This window comes from Candoia aspera, chromosome 8 (assembly GCF_035149785.1).
Source record: "Candoia aspera isolate rCanAsp1 chromosome 8, rCanAsp1.hap2, whole genome shotgun sequence".
Classification (NCBI taxonomy): Eukaryota; Metazoa; Chordata; class Lepidosauria; order Squamata; family Boidae; genus Candoia; species Candoia aspera.
In genome coordinates this window covers 13,300,993-13,327,260 of record NC_086160.1, presented here as the reverse complement: position 1 = coordinate 13,327,260, position 26,268 = coordinate 13,300,993, and the positions used below count along the sequence as shown (strand labels likewise).

The following is a 26,268-nucleotide window of genomic DNA, read 5'->3' as shown; positions in this document are numbered from 1 at the left end:
CAAGTGTAGATGGCAAAAAATAATCTTTCTATAGTGTCGACAAATTGAAAGTAGCTGTCTCGTATTATTTTTAACTATCGGCATATAATTTTTATTAAAAAAAATTTTAAAGAATAAACTATATAAATTTTGAAAGAAAAAAGTAAGGAAAATAAAGAAAAGTAATAAGTAAGTGAAAAAAAAGTGCAATAGAAAAGAGAAAGAAAAGAAAAATGTTATGAGGAATTGGCTTGTAATCTTAAGTGCAGTTACCTTTATATTTTACTCCCTCTCTCTACGGTTACAACCTAATTCCTTCTTCCTATAGTCTACCCTTTCTAATCAGCAAACCCAGAAATCACAAGTTCATTTTTTTTTCTTTTTTCGGCAAAAGTCCATAAGGGGTTTGCAGTCACGAATAAATGTAGTTACTGTCCTTTCTCTAATCAAACAAGTCAATTCTGCTATCTCTGCTCATTCTGTCATCTTCACCAACCCTTCCTCCACTGTGCGTATTTCAGAGTCTTTGCATAAAGAGTCCCTCCTTTTGGGGGGAGATGGGTGGTGATAAAATTTGATAAATAAATAAATAAATAAAGTGGCTATTTCGTTTTAAATTATTTGTTGAATAATCTAAATTTCAGGTAAGGCTAAGAAAAAGATAATACTAAAGCTCTCCATTGTTTTATGACTCCTAAGGTTTTTTCAGGCTATTAATACTGGATTTTGTTGTATGAATTCGAAGTTTTTGACAGTTTCATGAGAAATTTAATATACCGGAAAGCATTTATTCTTAACTAATTAATAGCACCCCTTACTAGTCCAACGTACTTTTTATAGGATAAACTGTTATCTCGAGGGACTAATAATTAGCATAATAGGTGGTATTTATTAAGTTTTCTTGAAGCTGCATGTTTCTGGAGTCCCTTTGATCTCTTACCATCTCAATTTCATTTAAATGTTTCAAACAATTATATGGCTTTAAAAGAGACCATAATCTGAATTTCAGTGTCATGTGCGCCGTTTCAATGTATTTGATGCATCGTAACGTTTCGCATGTCATTAATTGGATGCGTGTTTCATTTGTCTAGGGAGGATGGGAACGATTATATTTTGGCTTTGCTTTGGAATGTGTTTGTCTTATCTACTGCGCTCAAGGTTACTTTCCCAGGCTAGCAACTCTGACGCTTGCTAGCACCTGTGCCGGGCGGGGCTGTTACGAGGGAGGCGGGATACGTTTGAAGCAAGGGTTTAAGTTTGTATTTGGCGCGCTTTTGCTCATTCTCAGCTTTCTCTGTATTTGCTTTTAGTACTCTAATAAATCAGATTTCATTTAGCATCCTCTTGTGAGTCTGAGTATTTGGGGCTAGGGCAATCATTACATAAAGCTGAGAATCTCAGTTCCTAATTCCGCTGGCCCCTGTCCAAGGAAGACAAGCGTCTAACTTGTGAGGGAGAGAGCCCGCGATGACCGAACCCGAAATCGTGATGATGGAGGAAGGGGAACCGGACTCGACCGTGAGGCCGTCCGGCCGACCGTCCCAAGGAGGGGAGCTGTCCGCCATCAGAGAGGAGGCGAGCTCCGGGTCGGAGAGCGAAGCCGGGGGGCTGAAAACGGCCCCGGAGACCACCGTGAATTCTCCGGGCGAGCTGCTCACCTGGGATGAGACCCGAGGAGATGCCACAGCAGCGGGGGGCCCATCCTGGAGGCAGAGATACCCCTTATCCCCCAACGTGGTGCAGGTGCAGCCAACGGAGGGCTCACCCACTCCGGATCGAATCAGAGTGCTGGAGTCGAAAATGGATTCGTTGGAGGCTATTCTGAAACAGCTGAGCTTGGATGTAACCTCGATGCGAGAGCTCCGGGAAGAATCCAGCCAGAGGCATTCAACCCCTTCCTCCCAGGGGCTGACCCCGGAACGGTGACGGGTGGTGCGGAGGCGCGAAGGGGACCAGTCGGTCCAGATGGAAATCGCAGCATCGCCCGGGCGATCGCCCCGGGGCCCCGTGCCGCTCCGAGTCAGGGAAGCACCAGCCGCAGCAGCACCGGTGGTGGGGCGCAGCCCGGCGGGAGGCGGCATGCGAGACTTCCCTGTCAAGTTTGATGGGGACCCGACCAAACTCTCGTTCTTCCTGACGAATGCGAAAGCTTATATGGAGGAATGGGGGGCGGTTTTCCAATCGGAAAAGGCAAGAATCATCACCATTGCCACCAAACTGAAGGGGAGGGCGGCAGACTGGTATGTCCAGATGTGCCAGTCGGAAGCGCCTGAACTGGAAAATCTCGAGGAGTTCCTCTGGGCGTTGAAGCAACACTTCGAGGACCCCTTAGCAAAGGAGAGAGCAAAGCGAGCCCTGAAGGAACTCAAGCAGGGGTCCCGATCAGTGGCCGATTATGCTTTGGAGTTTAAAGCGCTAGCTGGGAAGGTGGATGACTGGTCCCAAGCAACCATTATCGAGCTCTTCAAAGATGGCTTGAATACCGAGGTGCTGCGCTGGTCCCTGGGGAGGGACGACCCATACACGCTGTATGAGTGGATCCTGCTAGCAGGAAGGGCTGAACATGCCCAAGAGGTCTTTGCCCAGCGGAAGACCGCCAAGTCGGGGCGGGAGATGAAGCCCAGCCGCACATCGACCACCGGGGGAAAACCGGGACAACGACCCTGGGACGAGGAGCGTGAGAAGCGGTACGCCAAAGGATTGTGCCTGAGATGTGGTAAGGAGGGGCATCGAGTGGCAGCATGCCCGAAGGCAAAGGTGGAGGAACGGCCCGGAAAACCGCCGGCGAAGTCTCCTGCGTTGCCGAGGAAACAGAAAGCTGCGGTGGCTGAGACCGAGGGAGACGATGTGATGTTCTACGAAATTGAAGGGGAGACCGAAATCCCGCAACCGGCGGGAAACGCCAGCCACCTGCTCTAAAGGGCGCCGCTGGGCAGGTGGTAGAGGACGGGCGCGAGCCTCCAGCGGTGAGTGGCACTTACTGCATACTCATGGTGAAATTGAAATTGGGTTCCCAAGTCAAGACGGTGGAAGTATGGGCCATGATTGATTCGGGGTGTTCTCGGTGTCTGATGCACCCCGACGTGGTGGCGGCTTTGGAGCTCCCCACTTTTCCCCTACAAAGACCCATCGCATTTACTCAATTGGATGGGTCCATGGCAGGGGGCAAACCGGTCACACATTTTACAGGGCGGGTAGCCTTGCAACTGGGCAGTCACCAGGAAGGGTTGTCTTTTGTCGTGGCTCCCGTAGGGGGCCCATTGGTGGTGTTGGGGGTACCCTGGTTGGTGCAGCAAACCCCCCAAATAAACTGGGTCTACCGGACCATCACATTTAGGGATGGGTTTTATCAAGCGGCAGAGGGGAAGGGTGCCCCAGAGGAGATGGTGGGGGTTGCGGCAGCTGCGACTCCGCCTTACCCGGCCTCTCCTCTGGAGGGCTTGCCGGCCGAGTACAGGATGTTTGCTGATGTATTCGGTGAAAAGGAAGCTGACCAGTTGCCCCCCCATCGAAAGACGGACTGTGCCATAGAACTGCTGCCCAACACTCAATTGCCTAAACCAAAAATTTATTCCATGACGCAAAAGGAACTGACTCTGTTGAGGGAATTTGTGGACAAAAATTTGGCGCGCGGATTCATTGAGCCGGCGAATTCACCCGTGGGGGCGCCGGTTCTTTTCCGCCCAAAAAAGGATGGGACATTGAGACTTTGTACGGATTTCCGCGGATTAAATGCCGTCTCAATTTCCAACAAATATCCCTTGCCATTGATAAAGGACATGTTGTCACATCTGGCCAAAGGCAAGATCTTCTCTAAACTGGATTTAAGAGAAGCCTACTATCGTGTACGAATCAAGGAGGGTGATGAGTGGAAAACTGCATTCAATTGCCCGTTGGGAGCCTTCCAGTATAAGGTGTTGCCGTTTGGGTTGGCTGGGGCCCCTGGGGTATTTATGCAATTAATCAATGAAGTTTTGCATGAACATCTGTTTAAAGGTGTACTGGTGTATTTGGATGATGTATTGATTTATACGGAAACCATGAAAGAGCATGTAGCTCTGGTAAAGAAAGTCTTGTGTAAACTCAGATCTGCTGAATTGTATGCAAAGCTATCCAAATGTGCCTTTCATCAGACCCAAATTGACTACTTGGGGTATAGGATTTCTGATAAAGGTATAGAAATGGACCCTGCCAAGGTGCAGGCTATCATGGACTGGGAGAGTCCCCGTACCCGCAGGCAACTTCAAAGTTTCTTGGGGTTCAGCAACTACTACAGATTATTCATAAGGGGGTTCGCTGAGATTGCCTTGCCCCTAACGGACCTGCTTCGAACAAAAGGGGTGGGGGATACTAGGAGAGTCAAGAATCCCGGAGCGTTGTTGAGGTGGACGCCTGCTTGTCAAACGGCGTTTGAGCGGCTGAAAGCAGCTTTCGTCAAAGAGCCCATTTTACAACACCCTGATCCCTCAAAGCCTTTTGTTGTACAGGCAGATGCCTCCGATTATTCTATTGGCGCATTGTTGATGCAAAAAGACGAGGCAGGATGCCTCAAGCCCTGTGCTTATCTATCCCGCAAGTTCTCTGAAACTGAGAGGCGTTGGCATGTTTGGGAAAAGGAGGCATTTGCAGTGAAAGCTGCATTAGAAGCTTGGCGGCATCTGTTGGAAGGGGCTAATCACCCCTTTGAGGTATGGACTGATCATAAAAACTTGGAGGCACTTAGTACCCCTCGAAAACTGAGCCCTAAACAGGTTCGTTGGGCTCAATTTTTCAATCGATTCAATTTTCAGTTCAAATTTATTCCAGGGAAAAAGAACTTCTTGGCTGATGCCTTGTCAAGGCAACCTCAAGACTCTGGGGCGGCGCCAGATGTGGTAAGCACCCTATGGTCGGCGCCCCAATTGGGCATGCAAGCTGTGACGCGAAGCCAAACGCGCGCACAACAACCGCCCACCACAAGCGCTGCTCAGCCAAGCCCTTTGTCAATTCCCTCCCAATTGCAACAAAAGTTTTTAAAAGAATTGAAAACGGATACTTGGTTGCTTGCGAATAAAGACAATGTTACTTTTGACAGAGGCTTCGCTTGGAAGTCCGACCGCCTCTACGTTCCTGAAAGCCTCCGAAAAGATGTGTTAACACGTTCACACGATGACAAACTCGCAGGTCACTTCGGGTTTGTAAAAACCTTGCACCTCATTCGGAGGCAATTCTGGTGGCCCACATTACGTAAAGATGTCAAAGACTACATTGCTTCCTGCACTGTTTGTGCAATGTCCAAGCGCAAGGTGGGCAAGCCCCAAGGGCTGCTGCAGCCGGTAGCAGCCCCCTCTTCCCCTTGGGAAGAAATCTCCATGGATTTTATTGTAGAGCTACCACCCAGCCAACGCAAAACGGTCATTTGGGTGGTCAAAGATTATTTCTCCAAACAAGCCCACTTTATCCCCTGCGTGTCCATTCCGTCAGCGCGTCAATTAGCCCGCCTATTCCTTGTACACGTGTACAGGCTACACGGATGTCCCTCCCGCTTGATTTCGGACAGAGGTACACAATTTACCTCGCAGTTTTGGCGGGCGTTTCTCAAGCTGTTAGGCACGAAGCAAGCCCTCTCCACGGCTTGGCATCCTCAAACGGACGGGGCCACTGAGGCGGTTAACTCTACTCTGGAGCAGTACCTGCGCGCTTTTGTGAATTATCAGCAGGACAATTGGGTAGACCTTCTACCATTTGCTGAAGTGGCTTACAACAATGCAGTGCATCAAAGCACTGGGCAGACCCCGTTTCGGGTAGCTCAGGGTAAAGACTTTGTCCCTATCACTGATCTCCCACAACCTCCTGCAGGTGCTGTCACTACAGATGATTGGTCAACACAACTGGCTGACTCTTGGCCAATGATTCAAAATGCATTGGCTGATGCTCAAGCGGATTATAAATTGTATGCTGATCGGAAGCGGGCCCCCCAACCTGCATTCCAAGTTGGGGACTCAGTGTACCTTTCTACCAAGTTTATCAAGTCGTCACAACCTTCAAAGAAACTTGCGCCTAAGTTTGTGGGTCCTTTCCCAATTATCGCTCAGATTAACCCTGTGACTTTTAAACTTGATTTGCCTCATAACCTTAAACGCTTACACCCTGTTTTTCATTGCAGCTTACTCAAACCGACTATTCCTTCTGATCGCTGGCATCGGCAACCTCAACCTCCCACCCCCATCATGATTGATGGTCAGCAACACTTTGAAGTTAAAGAAATTTTGGACTCTAGACGCCTTCGCAATACTTTGCAATATTTAGTTCGTTGGAAGCATTTCCCTCATCCTGAGTGGGTCGCTGCACCAGATGTAGCTTCCCCGGTTCTGGTGGCCCGTTTCCACTCCGCTTATCCCTCGAAACCAGGTCCCTAGGGGTATTTTAGGAGGGCGGTATGTCATGTGCGCCGTTTCAATGTATTTGATGCATCGTAACGTTTCGCATGTCATTAATTGGATGCGTGTTTCATTTGTCTAGGGAGGATGGGAACGATTATATTTTGGCTTTGCTTTGGAATGTGTTTGTCTTATCTACTGCGCTCAAGGTTACTTTCCCAGGCTAGCAACTCTGACGATTGCTAGCACCTGTGCCGGGCGGGGCTGTTACGAGGGAGGCGGGATACGTTTGAAGCAAGGGTTTAAGTTTGTATTTGGCGCGCTTTTGCTCATTCTCAGCTTTCTCTGTATTTGCTTTTAGTACTCTAATAAATCAGATTTCATTTAGCATCCTCTTGTGAGTCTGAGTATTTGGGGCTAGGGCAATCATTACATTCAGTTTCTGGTAATTTATTTTATTTTATTTTATTTGTTGTCAGAGGCCAAATTTTAAAAAAACAGAAAAGGGAAAAAATGCATGTTGAATAATTTAAACACACCTAGACTTAAATAAAGTATATGCATAAATCCAAACAGTAGAGCAATAAAAGCACTGAGTGATGGGGAGAGAACAGACATTAGAGAACTACCCTTTAGTCATGTAAATGGTGACAGGCTGATCCAAGTTGGGGCAAGTTTCAACTCATTGGTTTCTGGTGGCATTTGGCAGAGGGCAGAACCTACAGCTTTGTTCTTTTTTTATTTTTAATCCATTCAATTATGTCCAATTCTTAGACTGTCTGGAGAAGTCCCTGCAGTTTTCCTGGCAGGGTTTTTCAGAAGTGGTTTGCCATTGCCGCCTTCCTAGCGCTGAGAGAGAATGACTGGCCCAAGGTCACCCAACTGGCTTTGCGCCTAAGGTGGGACTAGAACTCACAGTCTCCTGGTTTCTAGCCTGATTCCTTAACCACTACACCAAGCTGGCTCTACTACTTTCTTAGAAATTGCTAATAAAAATTGGTCAGTCTTGGACTCAGTCCGGCCTCTGCAGGTAGCAAGGAGTAAGTGCAGTAACCCAGATAGATCCCCACAGATGGTAGGAGAATCCACTTCATTGTCTTTTTGCTGCCCATTCAATGAAGGGATATTCTCCATCCCCAAGATCAAGTAATCCCTTTCTACCTTACTTCTAGGTATATAGAAGCCTGTGATTCTTTCTAGCTGGGAATCGTCTGAAGAACAGTGCCGGTTTTTGAACTTGTGCTGCTGCCTTCACATTTTGAATTTTCCAGGGTGTTCTTACTTTTCATCCATTCTGCATGATGAGACCCATCATCTTTACCCCACCCTGTAGCCACCCATCCCTGGGGCATTAAATAACACTTGTCTGAAGATCAAAAAAGCTGTGGAACATGCACAGCCCATCACCAAGAATTCAGTATCTGTATTCTTTCCAGTCCTAAACTCATTAAGGCTTTAAATCCTTGCTAAAGGTTAAAGAGTTAGAGCTCTGTTATTTTCTTCTAAGTGGATCTTACGGCTGCTGGTGACCCTGTGTTCTCTGGAACCTGCAAGCCAAATGCTGCACATAGCTGGCATTCCATGCTTAGTACAAAATAGGCAGCCTTGGGAATTGCGGTGGGGGGGTAGTGCTGGTGTAGGAGACTCGGAGTAAAAATAATACGTGCTTAGCAAGCCCTGCCTCATTAGAAAGAGAATCACGGCACTGAGTTGAACAGTGATAGATAACTATTCCATTTTCCTTTTAAATGCTTCTCGGTAGTTTTCCTTTTAATTACATTTTAGTGGCGTATATTTTTATGGCTGAAGTCAGTGAAGGAAATTACCTGTTTAAAAAAAATGTTGATGGGTTTGTCAAATCCTGTTGCCGGCTGCTGCTGCTAAGTTAGTGTCGGTGGTAAAAGGAAGGACTTGGAGGCTAGAGTTAGTAACTTCGTTGCTTGAGGTTGTAGCGTTTCCCGATACTGTTGCAAGCGATAACTTTACAGTCAGGAAAACAGAATGGGATTTGTGTTGCACACTGAGAAAGGAAGAGTAAAGGGGATTGTGATGGTGCAAGTAATAAATCTTCAAAATATGTCACTTGATCTGGAGTGTGATTTCTCCTAATCTAAAGATTGTAATGGTAATCCCATAATTGCAACAATTGTCAACGCAACAGGTAGTAAGACAAATTGTTTTAGCTATTAGAGTGTTCAGAAAGGTTGGGTGGGGTTTGCTTGGCAACAGCAGGGAATGAAGACACATGCTCCCCACTTGGTAAGTGAAATTAGAGTATCCCACTTCTGTTTCTTCATATTTTATAGAGTCAATACATATTTAGTTGAGGTTATACTCACATAACTGCCGTTTTTGGCCACTCTGCTACCTTGGCAGATGCCAGTTCTGACTTGACAGGTCTGTTAAAGGATGTGGATTGAGATATTTGAAATGGCAGGAAGAAGGTGCGGACAGTCTGTTCCTGCCGTTTTACTACGTGCTCATGCGTAAACCCATTCTCTTATTTCTACATTACTCTCTACATTTAAAAATAATCCCCTGTGAAAAGCCTCTATTTCGAATGCTTTGCTTTAACATAGACTTTGGAACATATTTTGTTCTAAAATGCGCTTTCCGTTATAAATGGACTGCTTGTTTGAATTGAACTGCACTGCAATGGAAGTGCTCAGATAATGGAACTGCAGTTGGCCGATGAATCCGGGAGAAGAGGATGCTACTGATCTGCTTTGAAATGTGAAAGTTTTGAGCATCTCCGGAAGAAGATGGGTGGAACCCAGTCCTGGGCTGCAATCCAAGAGGTCACAGAATTCTATTCTTACCCGACTTCCCTTCAAAAATGCTGTAAATGAGACAATATCAAAGGTTGCAGTATGGCTTCAGCTTCTTGAAAATGCCTGACTAGGTCTCCAAAAAAGGCCTGGATCCATTTGAGATTCACAGAAGGGGCCTTTCTCTACCGTGTCAAAAGGTTTAAGATAAACTCGAGTACAGGTAGTCCTCGCTTAACAACCATTCATTAGTGATGGTTCAGACTTAACGACTTGCCATCGGTCCTCATACTTACAACCATCGCAGCGTCTCCAGGATCACTATTCAGCCACTTGGTGACTGGTTCACGTTTATGACCATTTGCAGTGTCCCATGGTCTTGTGATTGCCATTTTTTACCTTCCTGGTTGGCTTCTGGCAAGCAAAATCAACGGGGAACCATGTGATTTGCTTAACAACCATGTGGTTTCCTTAACGACTGCCGCAAAAAAGGTTGTAGAATTGAGTCAGATTCGCTTAATGACAGCTTCACTTAGCAACCAAAATTCCAGTCCCAGTTGTGGTCGTTAAGCGAGGTCTGCCTGTATTATATGACTCTGCAATAGGATACGGGTGAGTGGAAATAGGGGAGATAGGATTTCCCCCCTTCCCCCAGTTTAACTGCTTACAACTCCTCTCCTTTCTCCAGGATATTGTTAGCTGTTAAGCAACTAAAGCAGTTGTGTGTCCTTCATTCCTGCACTGTCCTTACTTTTTGAAAAAAAAAAGGAGTCATAGCTGAATCATTATCTATTTTACAGGCGGGTTGATCTTTAGTCCCCTTCCATTTTTTTCTGTCCGTCTCCCTTCCTCCCTCTCTCCCTTTAGACAATAATCAAACATCCAGGCCATGAGATGAGTTGCTTTGTAAGTGTTTAAATCTTTATTCCTTCAACCTTATTTCTAAATGCTCATGGGATTTAAAACAAATAGAAATATTTGTAAGGAAATCGCTGCTTTTATGGGGAGAGTTCTCAGTTCTTTTTCAAAGCTGATACCCAATCGGCTCACTCTCAGAGGTTTTATTTTTTATTTATTTATTTTTATTTATTTTTTATTTTCTATCCTGCCTTTATTATTTTTATAAATAAGGTGGCAAACATACCTAATACTTCAATAGCTGTTCTTTATTTGTTGCCTTGTTGAGTGGTTCTGTGGCACATTAGGAGGGTAGCACCCTTTGGATGATCATATTCCTCAAAAAATAAGTGTGATTCAGGAAATCTAGCCAAAGAGAGCCAGCTCATTGTTGGGGAAATCAGGAAAGCACCATGTTATGGCTTTGAATTAAAAAGAATTTCACCAGGGTTTGGCTCAATGGAGCTCACGGATTTGGTTCACTTTCTCTGTCTGTCTACTGTACCAATAGGATGAATGTAGTACATAATCAAGAGTTAAATAAGGCGCTGTTGTTTATCTATATCAGTGTTTCTCAACCTCAACAACTTCAAGATGTGTGGACTTCAACTCCCAGGATTCCCCAGCCAGCATGGGAGTCCTGGGAGTTGAAGTCCACACACCTTAAGGTTGCTGAGGTTGAGAAACATTGATCGATATAGTAAAGACTGTGATATTATTAGGGAAAGAAAAATGGGAGTGATCTAGGTAGGACCAGAAGTCTAAATAGCCAACAGTGCAAGTTGGGTACGGTGTTGAAGAAAACATGCGCACCTGTTTGTTTACTTAGAGCCTTTCGTTCTTATATTGGAAATGGATTATTTTTTAAAATCTCTGACACTATCACATTGGTACTGTACCCTTCCTCTTTTCTAGCTCACCTTGACGTACATGGTATGTTCTCTGTGGCACAGATTTTGATTCTCTTGTGCCAAGTTCCCCAAGTGAACGTTGGGCTCCAAGGCTCAGGTTCAAATCTCTTTCCCCTAAATCAGAGTTTTTCAAACTGTTCTGTGGACCTTAGGGGTCTGCAAGAATTTGATGGGGTTCCATTGAGAGACTAAGGGAGAAAATAGTTCACTCAAACACAGCCAACTTTCTATTCCTATAGCTTTGCCTCTTGATGAGGGATTCTAGGAAATTTCTTTTTTAACTAACTAGTTCCACAGTCTGAAAAAAATTGAAAATCCCTGTTGCTTTGTATAATTTGCCTGTTTCTCTTAATTTATAATATGTCTTCAGGCAGAAAGTAACTTCAACCGGACTTCACATTTTCTTAATTATTTGCCTAGCCCCCTTTCATCTAGATCAGCCTTTCACAGCCTGTTGACCCTGGAGGAACCCTTGAAATATTTTTCAGGCCTCAGGGAACACCTGCACATTCAGGCTCAAATATAGGCCAGAACTTACAAAATTATTATATTCATTTCCTGGGTAGGCCTGTCTATATGCATTCACAGTGTTCTTAAACTAAAAATAAAGAATGAAACTTGCCTCTTTAATGTGAAGTTGCCCAAATTGGAAATAATTTTTTAAAATAAATTGTGATCTCCCAGGGAACCCCTAGTGACCTCTCACAGAACCCTAGGATTCCACGGAACTCTGGTTGAGAAACCCTGGCTTAGGCCTTCTTTTTTATCCTTCAGTTCAACTCACTCACACCTTAGTTACTTCCCAATTGGATTATTGCAATGTGTTCTACATGGGGCTGCACTTGAATAGAATTTGGAAACTTCAATTGGTCCAGAATTTGGTAGCATGGGTAGGTATGGGTGTCTTTCACTATGCCACATAACACCTCTACTCTGCGAGGTGTATGGGTTCCCAATAAGCTTCTAGGTGGAATTCAAAGTGCTGGTTATCACTTATAAAGCCCAACATGTTATAAGACCAGGCTATCTGCGAGGTTTCCTATTTCTGGAGGATATCTGCCTGTTTCACACATTCTGACACAGAGGGCACGCTCCAGGTCCCTTTATTCAAACAATGTCATCTTATGGGGCCCAAGAAGCCTGCCTTCTCTGTGGTGGCCCTGTCCTTTTGAACAAACTTCCACTGGTTGTATGGTTGGCCCCAACCCTATAGACCTTTAGGAAGGGGGCTAAGACCTGGCTCTTCCTGTGTGCTCTGGGGTCAGGTTGAGTGAAGTTGCAGATGGGTGAGTTGTAGAAGTTTTCTGTGCTGTTTGCCATTTTATTGCTTGGTATGCATTTGTGCTATGTTATTTTGTATTAATTATTTATTGGGGGGATTTGTTGTTGGTTTTTTTTTGTACACTACCCAGAGTCACATAGTTTGAGTTGGGCAGGTATATAAATGCACAAATAAATAATCTTTTCTATTTTCTTTTTCCCTTCTCTTTTTAAAAAGTTATTTCCAGATTATTTACATCAAGATATCCCCCTGTAAGTCTGTGCACTTCTTGTTTGAATCAAGGACTGAGAAACGTGGCCTTCCATTAAAGCCTTCACCAAAGATTGGGAGTGAGTATGTAAATACAATCTATTCAATTTATCCCAGCTTGATTTGATGGTCTGTTTGAGAAATCTGTTTTGATAAGTGAAGGGTGAGGAACCAGATGTTGCTGAACTGCAACTCTCACCTGCCAAAGTCAGAGTTGTAGTTCAACGTCTGGCGATTTCTCATGAACAATACAATAAACTATGGTCAGGATGTAAAACGGTGTTTTAATGAACCAGGATGCCAGTGCTGCTATCAGATGTTCAAGAGGAGGAAGTGGCTGCAAGTAAAGGGTTGAGAAGAGAGTTCAGGGGCAGCAGCAGTCCTCATGGTCCCTTTAAAGATGACCAACCCGCCTCATCAACCTTGAATCCACAAATTCAAACAATATTGACAAAGTATAGTTTGGGGTTGTTTGCCTTCTTTCAGATTCCATCTGCTTGTTTTATTCTCTATTTGTCTCTAGCTAAACGTACAATGGCCATAAACTGAAATGCCAGTTCAGATATTGCCCCCAATGCAAGTTAGGACAAAACATAGTTTGTGGATACTTGTTCTAGTATGGATTGCTGGCTAATCCAAACTGGATTGACAATTGAGACCATATTGAGCCCTAGTTAGACAGAGTTGCACATGGTGCATGGACGTTTGCAACCGCTACCCTTTCCAGCTCCAGAAAGGGGCAAAGAACTAACCTGAGCTGGTTTGGGTGGGGACGATGTGTTCAAATTCCCCAGGAAAAATGTGACCAGTACTTTGGAAGTAATTTGAAGAAGGTGCTTCAGACCATGAATGTAGCACTTCTCTGCCTCTACCCAATCCTGGGGAAAGCTGTGGCTCCTTTAAACAGTTGCAGAAAAGGGCTAAATTCATGCCCCCTTTTGGCTCCAACACACTCTTTTGAGAAATGATTCTAAAGCATATGGGCCATAGGGTAGAGGTTTTCTTGCTTTTGCTCCCTGTTAGATAATCTCCCAGATATGGAAGAAAGGCAGTGAAATAACCACAGCTTCCCCAATGTATTTCATTGTCTCTCTCTCCAACAAGGAGACCATGTAGATCAGGGTTTCTCAACCAGGGTTCCGCGAGAGGTCACTAGGGGTTCCCTGGGAGATCACAATTTATTTTAAAAAATATTTCAAATTCAGGCAACTTCACATTAAAGAGGTAAGTTTCCTTCTTTAGTTTTAGTTTAAGAACACTGTTAATGCATATGTACAGGCCTACCCATGAAACAAATATAATAATTTTGAAACTTCTGGCCTATATTTGAGCCTGAATGTGCAGGGGTTCCCTGAGGCCTGAAAAATATTTCAAGGGTTCCTCCAGGGTCAAAAGGTTGAGAAAGGCTGATGTAGATAGAGCCTAATCTTGATTTCTGTTTAGGGTAAATGGGGCTTGAGGGGAATGATGTCCAAACAGATCCTGGAATAATTATCAAATGTCTGTGTTTTCACTCCTTTTTTCTTTCTGATGTTGGGGAGAACTGAGTTAACGATATTCATGACCTCTATAGATTTTGGTATGTCTTTGTTCCTGCTGGTAGAAATATGAAGGCCTGCTAGGCCCCCAGGGCACTCATCATAGAGTTTTGCTAATCATCACTTTCTTGGCTGCCATATATATAAAATAAATCAGATACATTTTATTGTATTTTTTTGGTCAGAGTGATGTAGAATATATCAGAGGAGGGAGAGAAATAAGGCAACCTCTCTCTCCCCAAAAAACTCTGTGGTGCTTTTGCCTTGCTGTGTGCTATTTCACCAGACAAGTTGGTGGAATATATCTGATTTCTGATGCAATATGTAATTACTGACATTCTTGACACTTCTTTACTGAGTAGTTTTTTTATTGGTAAGTAATATATAATTTATTCCACTTTCGTAGTTGTCTGGGGTATTCAGAAGAACACAAAAAAAGTCCTAAATCTGGTCTGTAATTTTCTAGCAATCTTTTTCTAGGTATCATTTTTTTTTTCTGTTTAGCTTATTACAGTCATAGACCAGAGCAACTTATCTATGAAATGAAAATAAAGAAAATTACATCAAAATCTGGGTATTGTTTTAGAATCTTGTGTCTTTCCATAAGTTCCCCTTCACCCTGTTCTGGTCAGAGTTTCACTGTTTTAGTGATCTTCTACTTCTGATAATCTCCTGTTCCTACCCAAGATTCAGATAAGAATGAAAATTTCCCCTCTTTAACAGGATGGTGGTGAATTAATTTGAAATTGGACCAACCTTGTTGAGAAGCAGGACAAAGTTTTAGCAGGAGGTACCAAGGGACAAGGAGGAAACTGTTGTGTGTACTGTGGTACTCTCCTGCCATAAGGAGCCTAGAAGGATGTTGAATTATTGCCAGTTGAAGTTTGATCTCATTGGAAGTTGCTGAAGCTTGGGAATATGCATAGTACAATATCTTGGATTCACCATGACTAAAAAGGAGACAAGAAAAGTCCTGCTGGTTGAGATCCAAAGGAGTTTTGGAGCTCTCTCATGTTACAGGTTACAAAGGGTGGAGGAGGCAAATGTTATTTTATTATGGCCCACTAGATGTCTTTTGAGAAGCCAAAGAGCAGGACATGAAGGCATTAGGTCTGTCTAGCTGTTACTATCAAATAGCTGGTGTTCCATGGCAGACAGTTCTGGAGTTTACTTATAGCCACCAGAACTAACTACATCATTTCCGTGAGGAACAGGGTTCTAGATCAGCGTTTCTCAACCTTGGCCACTTTCAGATGTGTGCACTTCAACTTCCAGAGGGAAGTCCACACATCTGAAAGTGGCCAAGGTTGGGAAACGCTGATCTAGAACCCTGTTCCTCATGGAAATTATGTACATTTTCAGAACTGTATCATCGTCTTTCAGGGATGCCTCTCTGTTTACTTCAATAGTATTTGACCATGATTTCAGTTTGAGTTCTGGAATCCCCTGGAAACTTACTAGAAGGTTCCCAATTAGAATAGATAATGCCAGCCAGAAAATCATTTCAGAAAAACAGCTGTCAGTTTGAAGTGGTATTGCTCCTCCATCTGTCTGAATGGTCGATATTTTGTACTGCTTAAGAAGGATTAGTGATATAATTGGGTTGGACTGATGATATGTGTTCAGTCTCTGCTTATGAATTAGCTCTCTGTCAGTGTAATAGACTGGCTAGCATTATTCCACGTGGTCAAAGTTTAATGCTGCATTTAAAGACTGGACTCTTGCGCCCGCTCAAGCAGTATATAAAATATATTTGTTTTTCTTTTCTTTTCTGTTTTCGTTGGCATTTTTCTTTCTTTCTCTTGACTTTTTGTCTAGATAGATAGATAGATAGATAGATAGATAGTGATAATAGCAATGTACATAATATACTAATTGTCTGAACTCAAATTGTGGTTTCGGTGAAGGGCCTTAACTGCAGTCTTAAAAAATAACTTTCTTAGCTTACCTGGTTCAAGAATTGTCCCATGTGTCATCCAAACCTGGACTAATGGTTAGCATATCAGCCATGAGTCCTGCAGGAAAATGTGCTGGAGTGCCAGAGGGGCTGCAGAGCACAGGTGTTCCTGTATAAGCATCTTCTGTGGTTCTCTTCCTCTGCAACATGTGGCTTTGATCCCAAATGATCCTCTTAGCTATTATTATTATAATAAAAGAAAACCAAAAAGGGAGCAGTTGGCTGGCCAACTTGTGCAAACCCGTGGATACGTAGTTTAACGCATGATGCAAACATGCCCATGATCTGCTTTAAAAGCCCCTCCACTGTTTTATAATCATCCTGTCAAAGGAAGCTGATGCAACCTTGGACTTCCTTAGTAGTGTTCCTCCCTTCCATGGAAAGGACATTTATTCTGAAAGGTATCTTTTAGGATTTTGACAGTAGCGAAAAATAAATCTTAACTGAGCAGACTTTTATCTAAATGTTTGGTATCAGAATTGATTTGTATTGACTGTTTTAATGCTTGTAGTAATTAACAATTTATAGTTTACATTTTTCTAATGGTATAGTGGAGTATCTTTACTGTTAATCCACTTAGAGAGTTGTGTTGGGAAGCAGTATTCAAGTCTGACTAAATAACTTAAAGGGATTAAGGGATATTTTGTAAGGAATGGGTTATATTTTTGGTTATATTTTGTAAGGAATGAGGTTAGTGAAGCAGAAACCAGAAGTTCCAGGTTAGGGAGAGAACCACTACGAACCGAAGTGGCAAGAGAACAGTTAAATATCTGTTGACTCAGAAGGGTGGGAGGAAGAGGCCTGGAATTAGAACTAACAAGAAACCTGTAGATGGGCTTGGACTCTGGTGCACCTCATTAGGCAGAAGTTCTGCTATTGTAGCTTCATTCTTGTCTGCAATCAAGAAATGAGTATCACAGTGACATGTCTGGAAAGCCAGCATTTTCAGCTCTGCCTGTGTGAAGCCTGTCTACAACACTGTATGGTTGCGGCTCCTTCCTTCCCTCCCTCCCTCCCTCCCTTGGAAAATTCAGGTTTCTCTTTGAAGGATTAAACCTGCATTACTGCATGTCACTTTGGCCCAGCCCAGGATATAGTTGAATTGTGTATATATGCCTATATGCTATCTCCTTACTTTTTGCTCAACTTTGTATGAGCAAACAATAAACCAGGAAGGTATGTTAAACATAGCTTTGAGTTTCAGATGAACCATAAATCATGCTTTAATGTTGGCTTGTTCTTGGTTCTCATGTAACAAGTAGCTCCTTATTAAGAGCCACTTCCTCTTTCTTTGGTTGTATGTAGAAAAGAAAAAAACCCAAAGGGATAATATATTAAAACTCGTGCATATCATTGGGCTGTCCAAATGCAGATCATGTGCCATTCAGTTCCTACAAAATAACACAGAATATTGCAGAATAACACTTAACTATTATTGCTGGTAGCTTACTCCATAAGTCTGGCATCATAAATACTACTTTATACTGGCCTCAGTCTATACAAAAAGACTTTAGTTATTTAAATCTGTCTTGTTTGCTCTCCCTTGAGGTAATTCTGTGTTTGGATAGTTGGGATTTGGGCAGTATGCAAATTTAAATCATCATCATCATCATCATCATCATCATCATCATCATCATCATCATCGACTTGGGTGCCTGGAATGACTTTCCAAGGGACAATTGTTATTTTCTTTGGAATTAACCTGATTTATCTATTAGACCAGTGTTTCTCAACCTCGGCCGCTTGAAGATGTGTGGACTTCAACTTCCAGAATTCCCAACCAGCATGGCTGGTTGGGGAATTCTGGGAATTGAAGTCCACACATCTTCAAGCGGTGGAGGTTGAGAAACACTGTATTAGACACTGGGATTTTTTTGATCCTGGGCAAGAAAACATTCAGGTTTAGGGAGGTGTTTTATAACTTGGTGTTCTGTGGGTTGAGAGCTCCAAGGAGACCCATCTCAGAGTGGAAGTGAGACTCTAAGCTGGCTTTGCAGAAACATTTTTTTCCCCTTTTTGTGGACGGTGGCAGCAGCCAAGGCAGTTGCCGGGCAGTGCTTGGAGCTCTGAACTTCTGGCACCTGCTCTTTCCAAACAGAAGTGTTTATAAGGATGTTACCAATTATACCAAGTGCTTGGAAACTTGTCCACACCTTGGGGGGGGGGTGTGGAACAATCAAACACCGACTTGAAAACAAGTCACGAGCTGAGACCGCTGTTGTTTACTCAGCCTTCTGCTGTAGTTAACGAAAAGCCCCACTGGGAGTAGATATTTCCAAGAAAAGAAAAATGGCAAAACATGTAATCTAAAAAAAGGTGCCATGTTTGGATAGCAGGCCAAATATTTTCTGAAAAGAAAACCTCTGTGTGCTTGGATACCAGAAGGGCTTTTCTCGTGCTGATATTTTAGGCTGCATTTGTGATTTCTTTTCTTTTTTGAAGAATGATCTGTTTGGCTTTTTACTGCAGGTAAGGTACCGTTAATTATCTCTAATGCATAGCTTAATGTTTTTCAAACTGTTCTGAAGGCGGCTTCTTGGCATCCACACCAGGTTTGGTAGCTGAACAAGAAACGGGGATGTTAACAGGCTCAAGACTGAAGGGTATATAAAGGAGAGTAAGGGCCAACTCTTCTTCCTAGTTCTCTGCTGATTCCTTATTTGCAACTGGAACTTTTCCCTCGCTCAGTATAGGCTTTTCCTCCTGGCTAAATCATTGGGCTTGAGGAATCCAAGGCTGGAGTTAAAATGGCTGGAAGGAACATTAACAATCTCAGATATGCAGATGATACCACTTTGATGGCTGAAAGCAAAGAGGAACTGAGGAGCCTTATGATGAAGGTGAAAGAAGAAAGTGCAAAAGCTGGCTTGCAGCTAAACCTCAAAAAAAACAAGATTATGGCAACCAGCTTGACTGATAACTGGCAAATAGAGGGAGAAAATGTAGAAGCAGTGAAAGACTTTGTATTTCTAGGTGCGAAGATTACTGCGGATGCTGACTGCAGTCAGGAAATCAGAAGACGCTTAATCCTTGGCAGAAGAGCAATGACAAATCTCGATAAAATAGTTAAGAGCAGAGACATCACAGTGACAACAAAGGTCCGCATAGTTAAAGCAATGGTGTTCCCCGTAGTAACATATGGCTGCGAGAGCTGGACCATAAGGAAGGCTGAGCGAAGGAAGATCGATGCTTTTGAACTGTGGTGTTGGAGGAAAATTCTGAGAGTGCCTTGGACTGCAAGAAGATCAAACCAGTCCATCCTCCAGGAAATAAAGCCAGACTGCTCACTTGAGGGAATGATATTAAAGGCCAAACTGAAATACTTTGGCCACATCATGAGAAGACAGGACACCCTGGAGAAGGTGCTGATGCTAGGGAGAGTGGAAGGCAAAAGGAAGAGGGGCCGACCAAGGGCAAGGTGGATGGATGATATTCTAGAGGTGATGGACTCGTCCCTGGGGGAGCTGGGGGTGTTGACGACCGACAGGAAGCTCTGGCGTGGGCTGGTCCATGAAGTCACAAAGTGTTGGAAGTGACTGAACGAATAAACAACAACAAATCATTGGGAGTGGAGTCTTCTGACAGCCAAATAGGGCCTCCTCAAGATCTTCCTGCCTGGTGTACAAGAACCTGCAAGAGAGACTTCTTGTATACATGATATTGGGACCACAGGTATATCAGCTCATGGTTCTGTGTTAACTATAAGTAGGGCTACCATGTTTTGAATATTTAATCCAGATCTGATACTACATCATTCAATTCTCTTCTATTGGTACTAAATCAATCAATTAGAGATTTTTTAGTTCATTCTTTCTCAACCTTTTGTCAACCAGGATTCCATGCCAGCCCAGATGATGGCTAGAAAACGCATCATAGGCTTTTAGCACTCACTCCTATTACGATGAAATGCTTTGAGAGGCTGATAAAGGACCATATTGTCTCCAGACTTCCTCCATCATTTGATCCACTTCAGTTTGCTTACTGGCGGAACTGCTCTATAGAAGATGCAATCTCCTCTGTTCTCCATTTGAGCTTGGCACATTTAGAGGAGAAGAACAGCTGTGTGCAATTGCTGTTTGCTGATTTCAGCTCAGCATTTAATACAGTCGTTCCTCAGCATCTGGTAGACAAACTGGGTTCTTGGGTTTTAGTACTCTTTATGTAATTGGCTACTTGACTTCCTTGCTGATAGACCCCAGTCGGTATGAGTTGGAAACAATATCTCCAGCCCTATTTCCTTGAGCATCGGTTCTCCTCAGGGCTGTGTCCTGAGCCCATTGCTGTTTACCCCGATGACCCGTGACCGCTGTGCCAGGTTTACCACCAATTCTGTTGTGAAGTATGCGGATGATACAAGGGTGGTGGGTCTTACCAGGGATGACAATGACTGGGCTTATAGGGAGGAGGTGTAGGGTTTGGTGAACTGGTTTAATATAAACAGCCTGGTTCTAAATGTTGAAAAAGCCAAGGAGATTATTATTGACTTTAGAAAGAACCGGCCCAGCCATGCACCACTCTTTATTCATGACATAGCTGTGGAGTCAGTTAGTAGCATCAGGTATCTGGGGGTGCAGATAACAAACAGTTTGACTTGGTCTCTTAATACTGCATCTTTGGAAAACGAACACAGCAGCATCTGTATTTTTTGCGCTGGATGAGGAAGGCGCATCTTCCACCTCCCATCCTTCTTCTTACTTTCTATAGAGAGACTATAGAGAGTGTATTGACCAGCTGTATTTCTGTCTGGTTTGGAGGCTGTAGGGCCTCCGATAAGCAGTCTGCGCAGAGGGTGGTGAGGGCAGCAGAGAAGATAACTGGGATCTCCCTTCCTCTCATTCAGGACATAGCGCACACACGCTGCCTGTCCAGGGCCCGAAATATTGTCAGTGACCCCTTCCACCCCCATCATGGCTTGTTCTCCTTGTTGCCCTCTGAGAAAAGGTTCGGCTGCATCCGATGTAGAACAGCTAGATCAGGCAACAGTTTTGTCCCCTGGGCTATTGGACTCCCGAACTCTTAAAAATCCCTTCTCACTCCATGGGAACACATGCTGGGTGTAGGACTGATATTTATTAGGGATAAAGATTAGAGGAGCGGAATGGGTAAAGAATGTATATTACGTATTGTAGTCATTACGGTATTCTTTTATTGCTTGAGCCAATTGCAACAAAATTTCATTTTAATGTATACTTTGGTGTATAGTGAAATGACAATAAAAGTTTAGCTTAGCTTAACTTAGCTATCTTTTAGTAGAACCACAGAGAAGTTGCTTGAGATTTACTCAATGCCCAGATCTAGGTTATAAATCAACAGTGTGTCATGGCTTAATACTTGTTCCTTGTTCTGCTTATTTGCCTCTGCCAAGTCATATTTGTTAAATCACATTCATGGAATACCTACCGAGAGCATAATTGTTTGCTATAACCTTTATCTGTTTCTCTTTAATTTTAAGATTTTGGTTTTTAATGTCATGTGCATATTTGTTCCAATGGTTTAGAAATGTTTATATAAATAGATCTTTTCATCTGCATAAGAAATGCCTCTGTCTTTATAAGGTTGGTTAGATAAAATGTTCAAATTACCTGTGGAATCTGACTGAGCACTTAATATCCTATAAATCCTACAGCTCCCATAATCCTACTAAGGGTCACCAAGTGGCTGTGTGGATTGGGAATTGTGATTGTAATCCTAAATATCTAGAATGCATTGGCTATTACTTTTATTTGAAAATAGGCATTTTTATACTTTTGAAAGAGATCTTTTTATGTTCATGAATGCAAAAAAGTTCTTGTTATGATGAGGGAAGAGATTGTGACTATTGTGGCTTTCTATCTATTGAATAAATCTCCTCTGTGAAAGACCTGTGCACATAAATGGAAATGAGAAAGAACATCTGTAAAGCGATGTTCATGTGGATATATATTACTTGATTTCTTACCACTGCAGTGACTTGCAGATGTCATGAGTAAGGATGGCGAGCAGGGGGCTCCCATCCAGACTGTCAAGCGCATGCGTAGCACTGAGGAATTGTTCAGCCATTCAAAGAGGCACAGATCGGGACCGCCTTAACCCTTGGGGGTTATATGTCTGGGTTTTCCCACGCTTCTTCAGTTTGTTAGGATTCCTGTTAAGTACTAATAATAAATATTAGAGACCAGTTCCTTGTCTCAGTGTGTTTCCTGGTTGTTAGGACAGCAGATGAATACATAGCCTCTGCTCTACTGGAACTTTTTCAATTAAAGGTAATGCAAAATTACTAATTTTAGATAGTTTGACAGATGATGGGTGTGTGCATGTCAGCAGTGATGCATGTGTGAACCAATTGATCAGTGTAAAAGTTCAACACAGGTGGCCCAGACTCTCCTGTGGGATTGTATAGTGATCTGCGTTGCCCATACTGTTGCATTTCCCATACTGTTGCAGGCATATAGGAACTTCCAGTCTGAACAATTTGGCATATGTATTTAGGAAATTTTTATGTATGACAAATCATGTTTTGGAATGGTTAAAACATAGAACTAAGTTTTTTAGACACATGCTTAGCCTAAGATCTTATTTTATGTATGTATGTACAGTATGTACGTATGTACAAGTAGTCCTCCCTTAATGATGGTAATTGGGACCAGAATTTCCATCACTGAGCAATGTAGTCGTAAAGTGTGCTGTCACATGACCGCGCTGCTTAGCAACAGCAGTTCCAGCAGTCCTTGGTTACCTTTGTTAAGCGAGGACCTCACAGGTTGTTACAACGAGGACCTCACATGATTGTGGCTTCCGACCTCCTGCCGCCTTCTCCACTGACTTTGCTTGGGGGAAGCCAGAAGGGAAGGTTGCAACTTGCAATCATGAGACCACGGGATACTGCAAAGATTGAACTCTCAGCCAGTTGCCAAGAGCCCAGATCGTGATCACGTGATTGCAGGGGTGCTACGATGGTTGGAACTGTGAGGACCAGCTGTGAGTACCATTTGTTCAGTGCCATCACAAATTTGAATGGCCACTGAATGAGTGGTCGATAAACAAGTACCACCTGTATGTACAAAAATTACTTCCCTGCCCTAATGCAGATGCATCATTCTCATTAGCTTTGGATGAATCTTCTCTCATATGCACCCATATGCCTGGAGCCTTCGATGTTGCTGAATATTCTGCTGACAGAAGCTGGGGAGGAGAGAGGTCACAGCTGCAGCAGGATAAGAAGGATAGCTGTACTGGCCCCTGTTAATTTTTAGCAAGTCAGAAGGAAGACCAGTCAAGATGAGTGAGAGATCAGTAAAAAGTGGAGTCAAGGCATAGTTATTTTGTCACACAGAGTTCCTCAGGGATGTTGAATTGCTATGCTGTTTTTAGGCTAAGATTTTGGGTTCTGTCATCATCATCAAGTTTGCAGTTCAAGGTAGGATTATGTTTTTCATGTACTGTATATTAATGGGATATTTTATTTTAAGGGCTACAAGGAGCGAATCTAATTGAACAGATGTTGGAGCCACTATTAGGGCCTATCTTGTGGCAGTAAGGGCGGTGAAACATCAATCTTTCTCCACCCTTATTACATCTGTGGATAGTTATCCAGTGGCCCTGTTTCAGGTGATCCTGTCCCTCCTAGGTGGGAGTGGTTCTGAGGTTCACCTTCAGGGTCACTGTGAATTATGCTAGGTATCTGATGGACAAAATTGATCGGATCCTCTCTGAAGTTGGACTCTGGCCTTGATCCTGTGGAGGCTACTGTGGCTGGGCCTAGCTCAGTTATCTGGGGAGAGTTTGATCCTGTTGGAGGATCAAACTCGCCTGTTGAGGAAGTGGATAGGGTCCTTGGGGCTCTTAGTGCGGCCACCTCTGTGTTAGATCCATGTCCTTCCGGGCTGGTTAAGGCCTACTGGGAAGGGACATGTGGTTGGGTTTTGGCAGTGGTTAACTCTGAGAAAGAAGGTAGTTCTGCCATCTCTTAAGGAGGAGGCGGTCCACCCCCTCCTCAAGGAGACATTGCTAGACCCCACCATTCTGGACAATTTTTGTCCAGTTTCCAACCTTCCTTTTCTAGGGAAGGTTGTAGAGAAGGTGGTTGTGTTGCAGCTTCAGAGGACTCTGGGAAAAGTCCAGAAGACTGAAGGACCTCCTTCAGTCAGGGTACAGGCCTGGGTATGGAATGAGATGGCATTAATTGAACTCTTGGATGACCTCTGGCAGGACTGGGATGGGGGTGGTGCGTCTATCCTTGCTCGACCTCTCAGCAGCTTTTCATACCATTGACCATGGTATCTTCTGGACCAGCTCCAGGAGTTGGGGATGGGCAGCATGGTGCTGGGCTGGTTCTTCTCCTTCCTCCAGGTCGGTTCCAGTCAGTGTTGATAGTGGGGGAGAGATCTAACTGGTGTCCGCTCCTTTGTAGGGGGCCTCGGCTCGGTACCCTCTCCCCTCCTATTTAACATCTACATGAATGAGTTGGATGAGTTCATCTTATGGTTTGGGGAGAGGGATCATCAGTATAGATCCAGTTTGGTGTAGTAGTTAAGGCATCAGGCTAGAAACTGGGAGACCGTGAGTTCTAGTCCTGCCTTAGGCACAAAGCCGGCTGGGTGACCTTGAGCCAGTCACTCACTCTCAGCCGTAGGAAGGAAGCAATGGCAAACCACTTCTGAAAAAACTTGCCAAGAAAACTGCAGGGACTTGTCCAGGCAGTCTCCAAGAATCGGGCACGATTGAATGGATAAAAAAGAAATCATCAGTATGCTAACGATACCAAGCTTTATATCTCCACCCCAAGCTGCCTGAGTGGAGGTTCTGTCTCAGTGCCTGGAGGCTGTGGGGGGCAATTCAAGGTGCTGGCTGTCACCTTTAAAGCCCATCATGGTTTAGGACTGGGATACTTACTGGACCACCTCTCCAGTTGTTTCTACCCGTCCTATCCAATCTGGCAGGAAGGGCATGCTCTGGGTACCATCAGCTAGGGAGTGTTGACTGGCGGGACCCAGAATGAGAGCCTTTTCTGCCATGGTACCCGTCCTTTGGATTGGATTAGATTAGCCCTGTCCCTGTTGGCCTTTCGTAAGGTCTCAAAAACCTGGCTTTGTGCTCGAGGCTGGGGCCCTAGGCGTGGGTTACAGCCCATCTCTTGGCTGTATGGATGACGGATTAGATCATTCCCGGCTGCTATGTGTTTTTATTTTTGTTTATATTATGTGTTTTGTGTTTTTATTTGTTTTATTGTAAGCTGCCTAGAGTGACGTAAAAATGAGATAAGCGGCTATATAAATTGAGTGAGTGAGTGAGTAAATATATATATGTGTGTGTGTGTGTGTGTGTGCATTATCCCGTTCCCTCGAGTTTGACTTTATGTACTATGTGCCCATATAGCATTTTGGCACCAATATGGAATGGGTTACCATTACCTGTATCTTCAGGATGTTTTATGAATTTCTCAGCTCAATATCCCTTCCAAGTACTAACCAAATCCATCCCACTTGGTTGTTCAAGATCACCCAAGGTTGGCTAATTACTGCCACATATAATATACCTTGAGGAACTACAGTGTTCCATACTGTTTTGGGAGAATGGCAATTTGACACTTGGGATATTACCTGTTTGGTTATTACCAGACTGTAGTAAATAAATAAATGGCTTATGATTTATGTGCAAATGGGATGCTTAGTTATCATGTACTGTGTATGGTATGCTTAATGTCGTCCTACTTTTGAATAGGCAGGAACCATTAACTGGTTGCCCCACCTCTCCCCAAAACATTGCCAGAATACAAAATCCAGAATCAGAAATAATAATTAATGTTCTACCACCCATATTAAAAAAAAACTGTTTAGGTTTTAATCCAGTATTTCTTTTGTGGCTGGCATCAGTTCTCCAAAGTCTAGGACAGTGTCTTCTTCATTGTCTTCTACTGGATGTTTTCAGGTGGTCTACCTGTGGGATCTTGGATGGGGGAACACCTGTAGACAAACTGCATACTCTTAACAATTAACTGTAGCCTCACCCTTTTCATTGCGGTATCTACTGTTTGAAAGAACGAAGCTATCTAATCATCAAGTTCATATGATACACCTCTTGATGGATTTGAACACTTCTGAGTACAAGTCAGTGATCAATTGTGTCGATGCTCTTTTGAATAAAAAGTAGTTCTCAGCCTGACATACACCCACTTCAATGTTATGGATATACTGTATATCTCCTCCTTTTAATTTATCCCTGGACATGATGACTTTGCATGTCTCATATCTAGTGAGCCAAAATTAAGGCTGGACTAGAATGAGCAAGGAAGCAGGCGTGTAGCTAGTACAACAGTTTGGGGAGGCCAGCCAAAGAACTGCAGGACTCTA

At 43.6% G+C, this 26,268-nt stretch overlaps 1 protein-coding gene across 5 annotated transcripts in view; it reads left to right on the top strand.

Annotated features, from left to right (window-relative positions):
* APBB2 (amyloid beta precursor protein binding family B member 2) overlaps positions 1-26,268 on the top strand; it is a 183,022-nt gene that overhangs the window by 48,517 nt on the left and 108,237 nt on the right. For 4 of the 5 annotated variants that reach the window (XM_063310124.1, XM_063310123.1, XM_063310119.1 and 1 more), the window contains exon 2: positions 12,413-12,525. The gene's annotated coding sequence lies outside the window, so the exon portion shown is untranslated. Of the gene's footprint in view, positions 1-12,412; positions 12,530-26,268 lie in introns of all 5 variants that reach the window. The other variant, XM_063310122.1, reaches the window with a different exon arrangement.